Below are 20,634 nucleotides of genomic sequence, written 5' to 3'. Positions count from 1 at the left end.
TAACCCCCTTTCTTCATTGTTCATGTCTTCCTATGGTATCTCTGACTTCTTTTCAAAGATATCATTTTGTTGATGACTGTTCCCTTTACACAATGTCTATCACAATATCCTCATTTCAGTTAAGAAGATGAAGCACCCAGATTCAAGGCTACAAAAATGTATTTGCAATGGTAATGCAGGTCCACAAGTTCCACTTTGGATGTTTGCAAGCCCTGCAGCTAACACACATCTCAAGCAGTGCTCACCTGTAATGTAACAGACTTTCTAATCCAATATAAAGGGACTGAAAACTCTAAAGAGGTCAGGTCTTGTCAGATCTTGGAAGCTAACCAGAGTCAACACTGTTTAGTATTTGGATGGAAAACCATCCATGAATACCAAGTGCTGTAGGCTATATTTCAGACAAAGGAACTATCAAAATCACCTCTGAGTATTTCTTGGATAAGCAAACCCTATGAAATTCATGGAGTCAGTGTAAGTTGATAGTTGACTTGAAGGTGTGTACACGCATACAAAACAGAGTATTCTGCCCTCCCAGCTTTGTGTTACTTGCAGGTAAAAACCTTTAAAGGGGGTATATATTTCCCCAGGTTTGATTTATGGAGTTATTTAAAATGATTCAGTGTTGAATTTGGCCAAGAAGAGACACTCAGGTGATAAATACTACAAAACCATAGGTGGTTATGAACATGAATAATCCTAGGTCTGCCTTAATGTATAAAACAACTGCTTTGCCATGTCTTAAATTTCTGCATCTGCTATGTGCAAAAAAGTTTTACTTTAAGGCAAAGAATATGTTGCGGAACTGGATCTGCAGTTTCTATAAAGTTTTTATGAAAATGACAACCATAAGTTTGCATTGCCAAGATAACGTTCTAAGCTATCTGCATGTGTTTACATCATGCTGACAACTAATAATGATAGGGTCTTTGTTCTTAATACACCAATGTCAATTTTTTTTCTTTTGGTTGTCAATAGTCTACTTGTATTCCAGACATTTGAGAAACTTCATAGAAAGAGAGGCCATGAGAAATTTTTCTCTCTACTACATATAGATACTAGTATATTTATTTATTTATTTAGATGGAACATATTTATGATATTCCATCTAAATATCACTTTCCAGTATATCCAAATGATATGCAATGTCTATTTCCTGCAAGTAGTTTCTTACTTGATTGTTGATGTTATTGTTTTGCATTTGGGGCTGTGGATTAACAATGCAGGGAAGGACCCACATTTTTGTTGTTGTTGCTACTTCTGCTGATATGGTTAACTTTATTTATACCACCTTTTCTCAAAATTAGGACTGATAACTAGTACAATGGAGGTTGGATTACCACTAGAGTTCCAAATGAAGTGCTTTTTGATTTGGCATTTATTCTTCAGGTTTTGTACTTCTTCTTTTCCTATGATACAATTCTCTGTTTAAAAATGTGTACAAAAATACATACATTGCAAAAATACAATATTGAGAGATGTGCTTTCACAAAAATAATTTATGAGCTATGTTCACAGAAACATAGAATCAAAGTTGCAAGAGACAACAAAACTCTGTTAGACACCACCATACTCTGAGGTCACATATTCAACTGTCAAGAAGTTCTTCCCAATGTTTGGACTGCAGTTTGAACCCCTTGCTCCATGTCCTATTCTCTGAAGCAGCAGAAAATAAGGTTAATTTATCTCAATAGGATGTTATTTCAAATACTTAAAACATGGCTAACATATAACCTCTTAACCTTCTTTTCTTCGTGCTGAATATATCCAGTTCTCTAACCCAATCATAGTAAGACATAGTTTTCAAACCTTTTATCATTTTAGTCACCTTCCCTCAGACGTGTTCTAGATTGTTGATATCCTTCTTGAATTATGATGGTCAGAACTGGCCACGGCGTTCTAACCAAAGCAGAATCGAATGGTATTATTACTTCCCTCAATATAGACACTTTACTCCTATTGATGCAGTCTAGAATCATCTTGTGATCTACTAAGGTTTCTACATCCCTTTTTCATGTACTGTAGTAAAGCCAATACTACAGTACATGAAAATTTCCAATATACTGTGGAAATTCATTTTGTTAGTTTTCGTCCAGCTCTCCCATCTGTTAAGGCATTTTGAATTATGATCCTAACATCTGGGGTATTAATTATTCCTCCTAATTTAGTGTTTAAGCATCATGTTAAGACATTGATATAGATGGCCAGGACAGAATCTGGTGGCACTCCACTAGTCAACTCTCCTCATGAATTATTTCTCTCCAAAATACAGAGGGAAGTGCTTCCAGAAAATTAGTAGATTAGGAGAGATAGTGTGCAAAGTGTATACAATTTTTCATAGGTAAGGAAATTGCATCTCAATTTTGGGGGAAATTTCAGAATCTGCAAAGTGATGCAAAAACAAAGTTGTGTTTTTAAAAAACATCCCATCTGGCCACAGTCACACAGTCAGGTAGAGCAACATGGAAGTAGATTATCTGGTAGTACCTAAGAATGGACTTGGGGGAGGTAAGGTTAAATGCCTTCTAAGTACTAAGTAGTACCTAAATGAACTTTGCTGGCTGTATATGCACTGCAATAACTAACATCAATTTGCAAGCTTTGTTATTATAAATTATTCCATCTTAAGATAAATGGAATTATTGTTATAAGTGTTATCCTGTATATATATCTTATCAAAATCCTAAATTAACTTTGGAGGAAACGTAAACATGTATTTTTAAAACTGTCTTTTTGCCTTGAAAGGAAGATTTAGGAAGCAAGGAAGGATTTTTCCTCCACTTTATTTCCTTAGACACCATCGAGAATAAGGGATGCTATGTTTCCCACATGTGGTATTGTTGGGCTATGATTTATTACTGATCCACTGGAGAGTGAAATATAATGCTTGGGTTCAATTCAGAATCATTTCTTTCCCCTTTGGCTTCTAAAGAACTTTTGAAATGAGAATCCCCAGGACAAGTTTCTCCATCTTTCTAATGTGAGAGCTGAATTTTCTTGGAAATGCATCACTCAGAAATGGCATATGTTGCCATGTTGGACTATTTAAATATTCAAGTCCTTTAAAATCCAATGTCTATGAAAAAGCAAATTCGCAACATATATTTCTGCTGATGGCTTTCTCTCACCTTGCTTAAAACTGTGTCTAAATTATTGAGTTCATGGACTTTAACATATTTGCTATTTGTGATAGACAAGGAAGTTAATAAAACGACTTCCATATTTTCTTCACAATGTTTTTTTCATTTTAAAAATGGAATGGCTATTGATTTCTGTGAAAAGAGGTCATGAATCCACTGTTTTTGTCTGCACTTGAAAACATCTTCCTTTTAGCAGCTCACAGTAACTCTCAAAGCAGATTCTCAATCCCATTAACATGGAAGTCACCACCTGACACTGCCCCCATCTAATTAGTGTTTAAGGCTAATTACAATAAAGTTATGAACATGAGAAAAGATTATTCCTAAAAACAACTTTTACCTTTTTAAAAACAAAACTGGAAATATGTTATTGCCCATCCATCAATGAAATAATGAGAACAGACAACTGTGTTGGGATAAATATGCCTTTTACCTTGACAAGCATCATTGTCACCTCGATGGATTGTCACCTTGTGGTGAGCGAGCCTGTGTGTGAACCTGCTGGCAAAACCATCCGAGTCATGTCCTCCCAGGGGGGTCTCCCAGGGCTGCAAGGTCACAGGGGAAGAACCGGACCAAGTACAAAATTAAGTCCTCAATGGCGGAGCAGGCAGACAATAACATGGTACATGTTATAATGGCTGTGAAAGCAGAAGAAGGCTGCACCAGAATAGGGGCCACCAATCATTGGGTTAACCATGTCATTGGACCTGAACCTCTTTAGTGAAGAGTGTGTGTTGATCAGGTGTACACTGATCTCCACACATAAAACAAATTCACACACAGGCGTCTTCCAAGAAAAGTAAAAGAAAACCCACAAAAGTCCCATGGTGATCAGTAAATGGCAACAGGGGCAGGATTGTGAAATCTGGAAGCCCCTAGTCTCAGACTGGCCCATGGGTTTTGGATATGGATTCAGTCATTCTACTTTAAGATCCAAGGCACTTGAGCAGTCCATCAGCTGTACCCATACTGTGCAGCCCTATTTAGGATCTAGTCTGCTCACCTCATACTGGGAGGGAGCTGGAAAAGGTGCCCCAAACATAGTCTGTCTCTCTTATCCCTGACTGGACTGCCATGTCCAAAGGGGTCACCACGTTGTGGTCAAAAAAGAAAAATTGGATTTTGGAATGTGGAACATATGGACACTGTTGGATAACACAGACAATGAACACCCTGAACTGCTATAATTCCAAGGGTACTGAGAAGCTTTAACATAAATATAGCAGCTCTCCAAAAGACCTGGAGAGCAGGAGAGGGACAGCTGAAGGAGAAAAAGGAGGCTACACCACCTTCTGGCAGTAAGTGCTTGAACAAGAACAAAGAAGTCACTGAGTTGGCTTTGCTATCAGAAATGACTTATGAAGCATCTGCCCGAAGCACCCATCGGCATTTACAAATGACTGTCAACCCTCTGAATTAATCTTGCCAAAAACCAGCAGGCAACTAGCATAAGTGCCTATGCACCAACACTAGATGCTGACAAAGACACCAAAGAAAACATTTACTGTGATGGCATCCACTCTTTACGCTGGAAAGAGCACTAACATAACCTCCTTAACTGCAGCTCCAACATGACTGAAGAGATCCTCTCACAAATTCTGCAACAACAAACCAGGGATGAGTTTGCAACATTGATCCATTTTATTTTGGATCAATATTTAAAATGTATTTAAAACTACTTCTGTTTAATGAATAGATATAGTTAGTTACTATTTTTTTCATTGTTAGGTTTATTTTATTTTATTTTGCTTTCCTAACTAGTGTCACAGACATCCCTCCATGGAAAAACAAGCTAGTTATTCCAGGCACAAGTCTTATATCTTTGTTAGCTGTCCCTATTACCCCAGATATCTCAAGTGGGATAGCAACCTTGTTACACATTCCTTATCTAATGTTTTCTTTGGCTTACCATAACTACCGGTGGTTTACAATATCACTAAAGGCCCTCAATGGGCTAACTATATTGTCAAATCTGTTTCTTATCTGTGGCAGAATTTGTGCATGCATAGTTTAGGACATCAACCCAATCCCATCAGTTTTCTAAAGTCTTTTTATGAAAACATAGCTTCTATTATTCTAAGTGCACACAATATTTTCTCTAGAGATATTACAGTGACACATTCCTTTACTGTCTCACAGCTTTGACATTATCAGGTATAAATCTGGAAGATCTTTTTCTTTCTTTATTGACCATCTGTTATGTGAGGCTAAATGAAAATCCCAGTCTCTCTTCATAACCTCCTACTCTTACAAGCCAATGCTATAGTTTCAGCAGCTGGAGTTCTTTGAGCATAAAAGGCTAGTAGAGCAATAGGAAATTGAATGTGATGAAAAGATTGGTCAAGCTATCTTTCAGAAGTTTATAGTTTCCAATATCGAATGATAACAATTGATCATAATTACTAGAAGAAAGGGTGTTATAGGAAAAGACGTCTTGCAACATCCCCTTAAAAAGATGCACAATATCATTCTCATTAAGGCACATCGTGATACTGAAATGTGTAATTGTCTGATTTGGAATATGCATTTGTACAGCTTGTTATCCTCTGATGTATTACCAAAAATGAAGCAAATTCAGTTTGAGAGCATGTCCTTATTTCTCCCCCAACCAAACCGAGATCACTTGTTTCTGTAGGGTCTTTCCCACTAATAGAAAGCAACATGAGGCTATCCCAGAGCATGAAGCTTCTGGATAATGGGAGAACATGGAACTGTACATACACAGCAAAGTTCAGATGTAGAATCTCAACCATGTTTTATGTTCATTTTGTTAATAAAAGATTAAAGTTTAAAAACGTAATCTTTGGTGAAAAGAAATAATGACAAAGCACTTTGAAATACCAAGGTGAAATTCTGACAGAGGCAAAGTGGGATAATTTGTATGCAAGGACATAACACACCATTATAAATTAAGAAGCGTAAAACAGTGAAAGAATAAAACAGCCAAATCTTACCCTTCTGCTGAAAATAAAAGGCTTGTGGGAAGAAAACAACAAAAAAAACCTATTATATTTTGATTTCAAAGCTCCCACTGAATTGTTTCAATAATTTTTTAAAAAAATAAAAAATCCCTGTCTTACTTTTTTGTGGTACTACATCTTTTATTGTTTTTCAAACATATAGTATAAAGAGACATTTGTTTCCAGTAAATAGGTAGCTGTTATTTCTTTATGATTATTCAAGGTGAACATTTTTTTAAAAGTAGTTTTAAACAAACATTTTTCTCTGCAGCATTTAAAACGACATCATACTGGGAGAAATTGAGCTAGTTAGGGTAAAATGGGTCAATAGAATTTGTGACTAATGATTCGAGCAGGTAGTGTATAATTTTACAATGGGGAATAATTTGTCATGCATCACAACATAGATTGTCAATCTTCTGTGGCTGGAGTGATTGGATACCTTTGATGAGAGCTGAGTAAATAATTCATTCCATGATGTTCACTTTTTTTATCCACTCTTCAAGAATATTGAATTTATTAAGGTATTTCTAAAACCAGGTAGAAGTAATTTCAAGTCAAAGTAAAAGATTCTGGAAACCATAGGCATAATTTCTCCTCCCTCTCCATAAGACCATACTCTTTGAACTCTCAAGACTGAGAGTTGCATATTTCTGTTGGTTTGAATACTTTATTCTAAATTATTAAAAAAAACAATTATGAAGCAAAGTAGATAAAAATTAATGCAGATCTGGAAAGATGGAAATTTCTTAACATATCCCTGATGGGTCAAATTGCCATAATAAAATGATGGTTTTACCTAAATTATTATTTCTGTTTCAACCACTAAGCACTTTTTAGAACATTATTAGAACAGATCACTTATTCAAAATTTGGACAAAAGACATAAATAAATTCATATGGAAAAATAAAAAAGCGAAAATTAATATAAACCCATTAAGGGATGACATCAAACGGGGAGGTCTGGGCCTTCCAGACTTATAATGCTACTACGAAGCATGCAATTTAATATGGATGAAAGACTGGGCCTCTTTAAAAAATGGTAGACTGTTGACTCTGGAAGGCCATGACCTCCAATCAGGTTGGCACAATTACATATGGTACAACAAAAGAAAAATAGAGAAAAAATTTAGCAACCATTTTATAAGAGCATCAATCATAAAAGTTTGGGAAAAATACAAAGACAGGTTCTACAACAAAATCCCTTTATGGATCTCACCCATAGAAGCGAAACACAAAAGAGATTTTAGCAAAGAGAATTGGCTGACATACCAACTATTACTAAAACAACAAAATAACGAATTTATAACCCTAATCCAAATGCATACTGAAATTTTAAAAAATACATAAACATATATCGTGGTACCAATACTATCAAGTACAAGCAAGTTACAAAGAAGATGCCAAAAAGGGTTTCAATCTGGAAAATGGAGTATGGGAAATTGTAAAGAGGTTTCACAGTTCCTAGGGCAGGAAGATGGATCGACGAGGACGTATCCTACCCTGGTTCCATTTTAAAAAGCCCTCTCTTATCTCTTGATTTGGATCTACTGGAGTGGTACCTCTCCCCCTCCCCCTGAGCTTTTCCTTCTACCAGCTGCCTCCCTCCCCACACTTCATGTATAACCGAAAGCAGCTGGTTTTCAACAGCCACTGTTCTGTTGCGGCCGGTATAAAAATGGCGACAGAGCCCATACTATTACAGGCTTCTGAACCAACCAAACAAGCTGAAGGCAAATGTCCATAACAAATCCATGTACAAGTCTAGAGGACACTGCAATTTTTTTTAGTTAACTCCAGTTTTCACTCACATTCTATTTCATTTAATGTGCTTAGAAAAATCCTTGCTATCCTAATCCTGGTCCTTGTTGGGATTGGGATGGGATGGACACTAAGCCTGACTGAGCTTTTAAAAGCTGTGCAACCATTTTCCTGTGGCAGAAGTATGCATATTGAGAAAACAGATGGCATGGGGTACTTACTGGATGTGTAGAAAGCAGTACCTGCCACTTTACAGATAACTGAAGTGTGAGAGGGCTATGTGGATAATGGTGTAGATGATATGGCAGCAGTATTTGTCTTTCCACTTCAGAGGATAGGATATCTTGAATTGCTCTTTTCCTCCGGCAGTGAATAGACATCCTGATGCATTTGTGTGTGTTTGGACAATTATATTTTTCATACAGAGGTTTTGGAGCAACTCTTGTTCTCATTCTGATATTTACCACTATCACATTATGAGCACATTATAACATCTATAAAGAATTTTAAAAGTAACGTGTTTTAAAATACATACATATTAATGGGACTGGTATCTATGGTTTCATTTATCCTTCTCTGACAAAACATGTACTCACTGGGCATTTTAGTTCCTCTGGTATGATTCTATGATACTCCTGGGATAGATGTCCTTCATTTCAATAGGGTTTACTACTATCCATTATTTTGTGTATTCATGTGCAGTCCAAGAACATATCCCCCATGAATATGGGGGCCATACTCTCAGGGAGATCTGTCAACCTTTTTTCTAAATGTATGATGGATATGATGTACTGAAAGGGAGAATGTCTCTATGTTTTCATTTTCTCCCCAGTAATCTTATTTTTCTAGACTTCTTTCTCCTGATCTTTTTACTATAACAAAAAGTTTCAGTCCTTAGGCGAGGATGAGTGATAAGCAGCTGCTGTCTCAGTTTGTACAATTATAATTCCTTCAAGGCCAGTGTGGGAATGTTACTGATGTACGGATTGGCTGACTCACGCCTCCAGAGGCAAAATTCATCACCCTCTGAAATCGGCCAGTAATAGAGAGAATTGCAGAGTCTCTTTTTCATCTCAGAAAATACCCTGTCCCCATATCTTTAAAACATTAGCGTTATTGATTTTGTAGTTTAACACATTGGTTTAGGTATATATGACATAACAGGCAGAGAACAATGAAAGCTGATCTTTGGTAGAGGAATTCCTTGAAGGAAAGTAGAGCGTTTTTTAAAAGATAAGAATGGCATGTGTATGATTGACAAATGTTGAATTTGCATTGGAAGAACAATTTGCATGATGCAGTGTTGCAAAGAGTTTAGCTGCTCTTGTTTGAAAATAGTTTATCCTATAGGGAAGTAAAAATTTTTCTACTGAATCCTGGTTGAGACTTAAATACAAGTTTGGTAAAGTTGGTGGCACTGAGGACTTCGACAATTTACATGTGTACTACAATGAATGCTGGCTAGGGTCTTCTAAGATTGCACAAATGGTATTCCAAATGTTTCTTTTCCATGCTATGGAAGACAGCTGGGCTTTTCTATCCATTAAGAACGTCATTTGGCAACAACGCAAAAGGATGTAAAGTAATCTGTGATGTGGTTTTGAGACTACAGCATCAAGCACTATGCTATGCTGGCTGCAAGTCTATACTTGGAAAAGTACCAGTTTATTGTTTCCCATGAGAATAAAGAATCTGTTGATTGTGGACCTTTTGTAAGACAGCCCTTTTTAAAATTATGCAGCAGAAATAAATCTGTGTTCATGCATTATGACCTCTAGTTAATTGTCCCATCATTTATAGGTACTTACACGATTGTATGTCAGGCCATCAATATTTGTTTCCTAAAGGGAGAGAATAAAACAATATAAATAGATATGAATAATACACAGATAGATGTAGATCAGTCTTCCCTAATTTCTGATAGCTCTTTTTCCTAAATTAAAAGATTTCCAGGGCACAGGACTATTTTTCATTACAATTGGAGCATCTGCATTGGTTAGTACAGATGACTTCCCCAGGGTATTTTGTCAGTCAAATTATTTTGTCACAACATTTCTTACAATTTTCCATTTTTTACCACAGTATTAGTCTTTTCTGAATTTACACAGATATATCTAACGGGTCATAATATTTCCAAGTGGAAACTATAACTTACTTTTGTTTTGTTTGCTATATAAAGGGAATGACAATATTAATATGAAAAACGTCTCTTAATCCAAATGTTAACATATTTTCTGTTGAACATGTTTTTTTATTCAATAAAGTTTGAAAACTCAAAAAAAATTATATTTGCACACAAAGATGTTTCACATTTCAGTTACCATCATATTTTCCTTTCTGTAAAAAAAGATAACTTGAAATTCCTCTGTGAATAACTGGTGGTGGGAACATGTGATTCAAGAGAATATAAGAGAATATAAGAAAAGGCATGCTAATTAAGACCAATTTCATCTAGCATTCAAGTTCCTACTGTGAAGAATCAGATGTCTATGAAAAGTCTACAAGCAGGAAATAAGTACAGTATGTAACTTTCCTGGTTGCATTCTCTAGCAATTAGAGTTCAGAAACACTGAAGGTGGGATATTTCCTTCATTAGCCATTGGTAGACTTCTTATAGTTACATGTTGTTTATGAATGACGGGCTGCCAAAAGATCCTATTTAAACGCCTTGCTGGGTTCTTGTAAACTCTTGAGAATTGGCTTTTTTATTGAATCGTTCCATCTCTAGTAATTTCTTCCCTTTTCCACACAGTTTTCAACCTTTTTCAGTATTATGTTTTCCGATGAGTTATATTTTCTCATGTTATGTACAGGGTATGATAGCTTACTGACAAAATCTTACCTACATGAATGCTTTACAACTTGCACTTCACCCTCTCCTAGATTTAACTGGCTGTCCTGTCTTGCTCCTATGCTGAAAATGTTTGCACCTTGTCTTCCTCACCCCAAACGCACCTTATAATATAATTCACTATTGCACTTTAGTTTCTTTGCCCTCTCATGTTACCCCTTCTCCAAATTGGTGGCCTTTTATCTCTTCATTACATGTTTTAAATTGGTTTCTATCGTTATTGTATTGCATTTGTATTCATGCTTGATTTTACTGTGTTTTACTTATTGAATATGATTTTTATCTGTTTTACTATGTTCTGTTGTTCTCAGGCTTCACTCTGTGTTAGCCGCCCCAAGTCCCTACAGGGAGATGGTGGCGTGATAGAAAAATAAAGCCATTATTATTATTATTATTATTATTATTATTATTATTATTGACACGACGACGTTGTATGACACAGCAAACAAGATAGATATGCTGGATTTCATATCACAAAATCACAAGTCGAACACTTCCCAAGCGTTTAGGACTGTGTGATGTATTTTTGGATGATGCACACAGATCCCAGTAGGGTGGCCATTTGCAGTTGGCAGATCGTAATTTTGTCAATGTCTATTGTTTCCAAATGCCGGCTGAAATCTTTTGGCACGGCACCCAATGTGCCAATCACCACCGGGATCACCTGCACTGGTTTCTGCCAGAGCCTTTGAAGTTCAATCTTGAAGTCCTGATAGCAGCTAAGTTTTTCCTGTTGTTTTTCGTCAATGCGACTGTCACCTGGGATGGTGACATCAGTGATCCAAACCTTTTTCTTTTCCACGACTGTGATGTCTGGTGTGTTGTGTTCCAATTATTATTATTATTATTATTATTATTATTATTATTATTATTATTATTATTATTATAGCTTAAGCTTACTCTCATAAATGTCCTGGTTTTGAACCTCATCGACGTATTTCATTGGTTTTAGGATCCGTGTGAGAGAAGCAAACTATCTTTCCAACTGCTGGTTCTGCACAATGTATACTTTTATACATGCCACATGTTTTCTTCACTTTTCCCAGAGCAGTAACCTTGCCAAGATGCAACAAGCAATTTCTACTGAAAGATTTTTGTTGGAGAATGTACTTCACTCACTACCAATCATTCCATGACTGCAGACTATTGTCTTCCTTCCAAGTCATGGCATGGATATTATCCAGTTCACATTCAGTGACAGTCTTAGTCTCTATCTCCTAAACTGAAACAAATTTAGATAATTTATAAATTTAGGCAGTTCTCTAAACCTTATAGAATATTTTTACTTATCCAAAGATCCTTGTAGAGATTATAGTCATATATTTGAGAAATTGAAAACATGTCAGGATCATCCATATATCTGACATCTTCTTGGTTATACTCCATAATTAACTGATCAGTGAGCAACATAATCTTGTTCATCTGAAATGTTTAAAGCTGATTCAGAAACACAAAACCCATTTCTCATTAGATCTGATATAGATTGCTTTCTGAGCTGTTAAATATTTACATTTTTCCCTTACTAATGTTTAGTCAAACAATTTACAGTAAGTTTTGACTCCATTTTCCCCTAGTATTGGAAACAATGTTATCAACATATCCACTTTCAATCATATAGAATTTCCCTTAGAAGTTACTGTGCTACACATTCTGAATGAAAGGTGTCACTTTTCTTACGATATATAACCTCATTATTTCCTATTAGAAAATTTCATTTTTCCAGATAGCAGCTTTGGTAATTGATCATCATACAAACATATTGTTAACTGATACCCACAGTTCACCTTTCAAAGACCTTTTCTGTTTCTATTCCCTGTCATCATTTTTCATTGGTGCTGTTCATGGGATAAGAGTTTTTCTTTTCTTTTCTTTTTGTCAACCTTTAATCTGATTTATTGGATATCTTGTGTATTTCCTTTGCATACATTAACTTTATTAACTTAATATTAACTTTATTTACATCCCTGCAATGTACACATCACATTTCTTCCAGCAGGGATCTTAATCAGAAAATGTAATGGCCTTTAACTTTTCTCATTAGCAAAATGAAAAAGTACCATATCCAATCCATTAGCAGCAGACCTTTGTAATAAGAACTCACTCTTTCTCTCATACACACACAGAGAGCAGAATGGCAGCATGCTAGATGCTACAGAGATAGTTTTCTTTAAGGGATTTCCAATTAAAGAGTAAAAGAAAGCACACACAGATACACACACTTTGTACATACAGATAAGACATGTTTTACCTTAAGTCATACTTGTTTGACAGGCATTAATTTGCCCTTCTGATGCTGTATCCATTCCGGCCTTACCTATAAGGAAATCCCATTTTTGCTTCTTAGCATGCAGAAGATGCTCTCAGAGTCCTCTCAAAGATAATTATATTCAGAAAGAAAAATATGCATCAAAATAGGCAATGTGCTCTTTTTGCACATCACACACACAAATACCCACCCCGAATAATTTGCTTCAAATATTGATAAACTGAATGAACATTTAACCAAAACAGCCACTGCCCACTTACTTCTCTATCAAGTATTTACCAGAAGCATTCTTCTGGTAGTTGCATATCTCTTTCAGCCCTGTCTCAAATTATTTACGATCAGTGCACTGAAATTTCAATGTGGATATGAGACTTGATTAATTCTTTTCTCATAGAAGCAAGGTGCTTTCTTTTCCCCAGCCCTGATTTCATTAAATGCTTCTTTGCATTAACATTCCAAGCATTGACGTTTGCTTTTAGATTGAGGAGGGCAGCACAGGCCACTTATGCAGTCAGCTGCATAATTTGGGAATTGTTAGTATTGGATGGTTGGACAAAATGGTGCTGGAGCTATTTTCTAGATAAATAATTGGTTACATAGGAAAATATCTCAAAGCCATACCTTTTCCTTTCAATATTTTAAACAGTAACATAACAATAACAAGAGCCATCAGTTCAACTAAAGAGGGTGACCTGAATGTTTTTAGAGTATGCCCACTGGGTTAATGGATGGTTGATAATTTAGTAATTGACTCAGTGGGAATAACTTATAGGCATAAGGATTGTGCATACAAAATGACCTGCTTTGAGGTGAAATGAATGTCCTACCAAACCACCAAAATGAGGGAAACTATCTCTAGGCAACGATTCCATTGCCACAAGAGTCCTTATCAGTAGATGGACTCTTCTGCCTCTGGCTGTTTTTAGGCATGCAACCTCCATTTTTCTACCATTGTGAGTTGATGTGGGAAACACCATTTCAATTGATTTGCATATCAGGGCAGAGGAATGAAGTTTTCATATCTAAAAATGACTGGCGAGGAAAGGGATCCACCCTGGCCACCTTCCGTAAAGATTTGAAAATGTGCATTTCACTAATCAGTTTACATTTTGACTTGGCCTTCAAGCCCTATTTAATATCTAGCCTTTTGCACTTTATCACCAGCCTCATCCCTGGAGTATATAGCTCAAGCATCAGCCTGGCTTTTTAGCTCTGACCATATCTACTGGGCTCGGCTACTGTTATCAATTGTTGTCAGAACCATAGCCAGAAAAAAATGGGGGGGGGGGTTTAAACCTGTTTTTAGCTAATCATGAAGAGTAGTTCCATAACACAAAATAATTTAGAAATCAGGCTCCATAGATAAACCTCAGTGGACATTCATGGGGATTTGGTTAACTATTTAAAATTCATGAGTAAACCAGTTTAAAAAAAAACCTGAAAGAATTCTGGGGGGGGGGGGAGGTTGAACCCCTTACCCCCCCCCCCCCCCTCAGCTACAGCCCTGGTTGTTGTTGAGATTATGTTTTTAATGATGGTTTACATGTTTTATGTGGTTATGCCTTGTAAATGTATTTTATGAAGTTCTATTTTAATTTTTTTCCACTGGCCGTGGTCCCCATGTAAGCCACCCTGAGTCCCTTTGGGGAGATGGGGCGGGATATACAAATAAAATTATTATTATTATTATTATTATTATTATTATTATTATTATTGACACAACAACATTGTATGACACAGCAAACAAGATAGACATGCTGGATTTCTTTCACAAAATCACAAGTCGAAAACTTCCCAAGTGTCTAGGACTGTGTGATGTATTTTCGGATGATGCATGCAGATCCCAGCAGGGTGGCCTTTTGCAGTTGTTGTTGTTGTTGTTGTTGTTGTTGTTGTTGTTGTTATTATTGGTTATTGACTAGACATTTCTCCATTAGAATTCAGGACACAGCAACTTTATCCCCCCCCCCCTACCTTTGATACATCTTCAGAATAGGTCATGTTTGCACTATCAATAGCTATGGGAGTAGGAAACATAAAGGCATTGTCCTCAATAAGAATCCCCCTCTACTAAACATCCCTTCAATACCCAAATTTCTAGCATTGTGGAAAACGAGACAAGGAATGCTTTCACACCTAAAGGTTTTCTATTTGCTATATTTATATTCCAACAAAAGTTTGCATACCATTTTTTAAAAAATTATGCCTAAACTGTATTGCTATAAAAGCAACTAAAAGTTTAAGCTAGTGCAATGCTAGGAATTTTGACATTAAAGACAAATTGTTTGTAGATGTCTCAAGAAGTCCTAAGAGAGCTAGTATGCTATAATTATTTTAACATTGGACTGCAACTTTGGAGACTAGGATTTGAGTCCTCACTCAGCCATGGAAACGCACTGGGCCCCAGAAAACCCCATGATAGGAAGTATCATAAATCAGAAATGGCCTAAGGCACACAATAATAACAGACACTAAAGAACCTCGGAAACAGAAAAACCATTATAGAGCTCTAATTTCTATTTATTTTGCTGCATTAGCTTTTTTCCTTCTCTAATGTGCATGTTCGTGTAGTGTACACAGATACACATATATCCACAAACACACATACATGTGCAGTGATGCTCAAACACTGTAAGACAAACACAAACATACATGTGGGCACAAGATGTTGTTTTTATATTTTGTCTATTGTATTGTCTTGGGCATGGCCCCATGTGAGCCGCCCCGAGTCCCCGTTGGGGAGATGGTGGCGGGGTATAAATAAAGTTTTATTATTATTATTATTATTATAAGATAAGTCAGAATGTACCAGTATGTACTTGACGTTATTGTAGTAGACTACCAAGGATTATTTTAAAATGTATTTTATACATAGAAAATTTCATCATAATCCTGGAAACTCACACAAAGGGATTTTCCTCTTACCTTATATTCCATATGATCAAAGCAAAGACAGCAAGCGTATTCCCCTTTTCAGATGTTGAACCCCTCTGAATGTCTGAAATGGGATAGTGATTCCTCAATTGAACTGTTGTTCAGAGGCGTCTTGCTTCTGAGTTTTGCATTTGCCTCCTTGACTTACTATGTATTTTCCACCTGGCTCCAATTGGTGAGCTGTGAGTTTCTAGGATCAGATAAAATCAGTCCTATAAATTAGAAGACTTCTCAATCCTTCAAAACACTACAGTGACTAAAATATTTTTTTAGCAATTTGTTCTTATTCACATACGCTATGAATATATGATAAAATAACAGCCCATGTGTTCTTATGAGCTAACCCATCTATCTAAAGTATCAATTGTGATTAAAATGTCTGATTCATACTATAATTATTTATTTGTGAAATACTGTGGCAGGGTGCTTCCATAAGTATGTGATGAATTAAAAACGGTCAATGCTATCAAATCAGATTAATCTACAGTAGTCTTCCCGATCTATGCAGAATGTATCACACCATGGTCTGATTTTCAGGTTATATTTTATTGTCAAGCATGCAATTCAAGTTCATCGTTCTTGTATTTGACTATATTTGGGGGATGGGGAATGGACCATGGACTACAGTACCCTTGTGTGCCTTAGGGAGAAAGCCTATGTTGAAAAATGTCTGGTATAATTACTTTCTAAACAGGTTCTCCTCAGTTCAAAAAATGCATAGCACCAATGGTTCACAAACTAGCTAATGCTGATGTAGCTACAGTGGCACCCTGTGGAATTCAAGTGGAGCAACTCCATTGACTAGTTTTCCTAATAACTTAATGTATTAGGCAAGCAAAAATGCATTTAACTTCACAATAGATAAACTTTACCTAATCTATGTCTACAAACATTGCCTCACCCACTTCAATAGAGTTATGTGTTTTCCAACAGCCTTCCATAACGTTTCTAAGTATCTAGTAATATAGATATCATTCGCACCACTATGGTGCTATGCATCAGGAAAGTTAGAAGTGTCAATTTACAGTGATAAACTAGTTCATTTGCGCTTAATCTTTACCACATTTTCAAATCCATATTCTCTAGGAGTAATTGTGTTGTATTAATGTTTCTGTATCTTTTCCACCCATTTTGTTTGTTAATAAGTATATGTGAGAAGATACAGACTTCTAGGCCACTTTATATTTGCCTTTAAAATCTATAAAATTAAATGAGTAAAATTACATATGTGTGATTAATTTCAATAATATGGTCCCATTGTGATTATCAGAAATAAATAAGGAAGATATTTGGGGGATATAATATTTTTAATGTAAAAATATCACTAGCATCTATAGGTATATACCTTTCATACGTAGTTCAGCAGCATATGTCTGAGACCGAACTGTGCTACTGTCACAGTTTATTCCACAATTATTCTTCCTGTTTCAGACTATTTTGTACTATGACTGATTCTACTTTTGTAAAGCCAGAATACAGCATTGTTCTATATCATTTCAGTAAGAAAAGGTGCAAGCTTTATTATCAATTTTCACTGTTTTCTAAACCTAAAGACTGACAAATCTATACGGAGAAGCCCCAAAATGGTATTATATTTGAAACTAGAATGAGCAGTTTCCTGTTCATAGCCCAAAATGCCAAAAACAAGTCTGTTCTTTTTAGTGGTAAGTTTAATGGGTGTTATGGAAACTTAGATGAGTGATACAGTTTCTAGACTTGCATTTCAAGGACTCGCATTAATATATTAGAGGACCAGAAATTCCGATTTGTTAACTGTGTCACATTGGCTTCATCATGACCACAAAAGCATCAGGTGGGCATGGCAAAGTCAATGTTAGTTTTAAAGTTTTGGTTGTATTTATTAAGATATTCGTTGTGCATTCTCATCAACATAACAAATACACACACAATAGCAGCAGAAATGTGGTTAATGTTTGTTAAGAGCCTTTGAGAGGTTCAGAAAAGAATATTTAGGGCACTCTTGAGTCAAATTCAAGTTTTGTGACGGGCCTCGAGTTCTGATTTTTTTGTTCATATATAAATAACTGGTCTACTGAACCAGTATGAAAGGCACCATATCCCATTGGAAAATGGAAGCTAAGCATGGTGAGGTCTGGTTAGTACTTGGATGGGGGATCACCAAAGAATTCCAAGTGTTGTAGGTTATATTTCAGAAGTAGACATAAAAAAGCACTTCTGAGTATTCTTTGCCTAATAAAACCCTATAATATTCATAGGATCACCATAAATTGATGAATTATTTGAAGAAACATATGAGCTTACTAAATATTGGAGGCATAATCCTGGTTGCGGCAGTAAGAGCATAATAAGCTACAGTTGGATCATAACCAAAGTCTTGCGATGACTACCTGAGCATATATCAAGGCCATTTGTTTAAAAATCCCAATAGAAGAACAAATCCCACCTCACTTACTCATGGTGATAATGAAATCTCCCTAGTACCATGGCTCAATCCTACCAACACCACATTTGTACTGAGAATAGAAAGCAAAAAAAGTGTTCAAGTCCATGTGCATCCAGTTATAAAATATTACTTTGGCAGAACTGTCTACTTATTGTTTTAATGTCATCATCCTTTTCAAGGAGGAGTAAAAGAATGGTGATATCGAAGGAGCTTTTTATAACAGCTGTAGCAGGGTGGCTCATCTTCACTTCTCCATTTCATTTCCTACCAACAGTCCTTGCAGGTTCCTGCTTTTACTGCTTGACACCAAGACATTGGCCTCCTCCCCAGCAATCTGACAGCAAAAATTGTGTGTGTGTGTGTGCTTTTTTTAAAAAAATACATACTCTAAATCAGGGGTTCTCAAACCTTTTCAGCCGCGGAGCCCTTTTTGAAGCGAAAGTTTCTCATGGAGCCCCAAGAAATGTTTTTATAGATTATATCATATCATATCATATCATATCATGTCATATCAGTGTCATCCAACCCATGGCCCCTGGGCCACACATGGCCCACCAATTCATTTTTGTTGGCCCTTGTCCTTCTTACTGGAAAAATATTTTAGTTTAACATTTGGAAAAAAAATAATTTACCCCTCTTACTGCTTTAAGTATTCAAGAAACAGCCATATAATAGCCATATTGAAGCCTCACATTCTTATGCTAAAGTTTGATTGGCCCTCGGGTAACAAAAGGTTGGACCACACTCTTATATATAATACATATGTTGTGGCCCATGAAGACCCTCACTGTTTAACCCTAGTTAAGCCCATTTTAGTTAGAGGGATTAATAGTTTATGTACAATTTCTAGGGGGTCAGTCTACAGCCTCTTTGCATTAGAAGCCTCCACTGCCCTGCCCCTTTAAGAATCCCCTCAAGGGCAGAGCCTCAGGCAAAGCACTTCCCGTTCTTGGAAGAGTCAGCCTTTTGTGACTGGAAGGTGAAGAGGGAGGAAGGCTGGAGGGTCTACAGATAGCACATCCAGTCCAACCCTCTTCTGCCGTGCAGGAAAAACACAATCCGAACACCCCCAGAGTGGTGGGAGGGAAATAGGATTTTGGAAGCAAGGAAGGTGAAGGAAAAAGCATCTTGGGGGTGAGGAAAAAAGTTAGGGTGGCAAGGGGAGGGAGGAGCAGGAAAGAGGAGGGAAAGCTTGGTTATAGAAAGTACATAGGCTTTTAATTTATCACATATTATGCCTTGAATATTACTGTTATAATGTACACTGCTCTGGTACGTTTGGTTGAGGAGTGAGATGTGACTTGATAATGGTGGTGATCTACTTTTCTGTTTGATGCCACTCAGCCAAATGCCTCATTTTATAGAACAAGCATGCACAAACTTCAACCAGCCAGGTGTTTTGGGCTTCAACTTTTACCATTCCTAACAGCCAGTAAGCTGGATGGGTTTTCTGGGAGTTGATGTCCAAAACACCTGGAGGGCTGAAGTTTGTCCATGCCTGGTATAGAATGTCAAGCTATAAACCATACCACATTGCATCAAAACAAGGTGCAATGACGAAGTTGTAAGGGGATAAATAATCTGTATTTATGCAGTATGGATAACTTAAAGTATTTGCCCATGGAAACACATAATAATTTGGTGACATGATAATTGCATTGTTGCATTGTTAATTACAAAATTCTTGATGTAGGATTATGCAGTATATCTCTTCCCCCTCTATTTTTATTTTTATTTTTACAAAAAAGGAAGAAAGGAAAACTCCCATTGGAAAAGGCAATAAAATTTGCATGCCATGTATATTCAAAGAAGCACTAGAATTGGTATTTTACTGGGGCATTTTGCACTGTCTATGTGCCCCAATTGTTCTTAGTAAAAGAAGGAGATCCACCTTCCAGTTCTTGAGATGGTTGTAACTATGATGAATAACTTTAAACTTCCCCTGGCCTTTCTAGGGAAGTGGACAATTTGTACACAACTGGTTGTATATGCCCATCCCATCCATCCATCCACCATTTATATTTGTGTTACAGCTGAAATCGCCAAAGTACCCCCACCCTCAAGAGCATGATCAAAAAAGTCAGTCCCAAGTTTTTATCTGGCCAAAATAATCTTTCAAAGGCAGCTGAAAGTAACACTTCTGTCATACTAAAATAATAGCTGTCATGGGAATCTAGGGCTTTCTAGAGTTACAGAGAATGGTGAGAGTTGTGGTCTTCCAGGCTCTGGATGTGCTCTTGGTTTAAAACAAGAGTGCTTTCTAAAACCTTCAATACAGTGTGTGCTCTCCATAT

The 20,634-nt window shown here is 36.5% G+C and overlaps 1 protein-coding gene and 1 long non-coding RNA gene across 12 annotated transcripts in view; one reads left to right on the top strand and one right to left on the bottom strand.

Annotated features, from left to right (window-relative positions):
- Positions 1-16,101, bottom strand: part of LOC134292639 (uncharacterized) — a 36,480-nt gene extending 20,379 nt beyond the window's left edge. Inside the window, exons 1-3 of one of the 5 annotated variants that reach the window (XR_009999890.1) lie at positions 15,907-16,101; positions 12,964-13,029; positions 9,673-9,705 (exon numbers count right to left, since the gene is read on the bottom strand). This is a non-coding gene — a long non-coding RNA (uncharacterized LOC134292639). Of the gene's footprint in view, positions 1-9,672; positions 14,438-15,906 lie in introns of those variants that run through there. The other 4 variants (XR_009999887.1, XR_009999889.1, XR_009999888.1 and 1 more) reach the window with 4 other exon arrangements.
- rbms3 (RNA binding motif single stranded interacting protein 3) overlaps positions 1-20,634 on the top strand; it is a 958,643-nt gene that overhangs the window by 926,434 nt on the left and 11,575 nt on the right. The gene's annotated exons all lie outside the window — the stretch shown is intronic.

This window comes from Anolis carolinensis, chromosome 6 (genome assembly GCF_035594765.1).
Source record: "Anolis carolinensis isolate JA03-04 chromosome 6, rAnoCar3.1.pri, whole genome shotgun sequence".
In the NCBI taxonomy this organism is placed as follows: Eukaryota; Metazoa; Chordata; class Lepidosauria; order Squamata; family Dactyloidae; genus Anolis; species Anolis carolinensis.
Note: the sequence above shows the minus strand (reverse complement) of the source record. Positions and strands in the feature narration are given on the sequence as shown.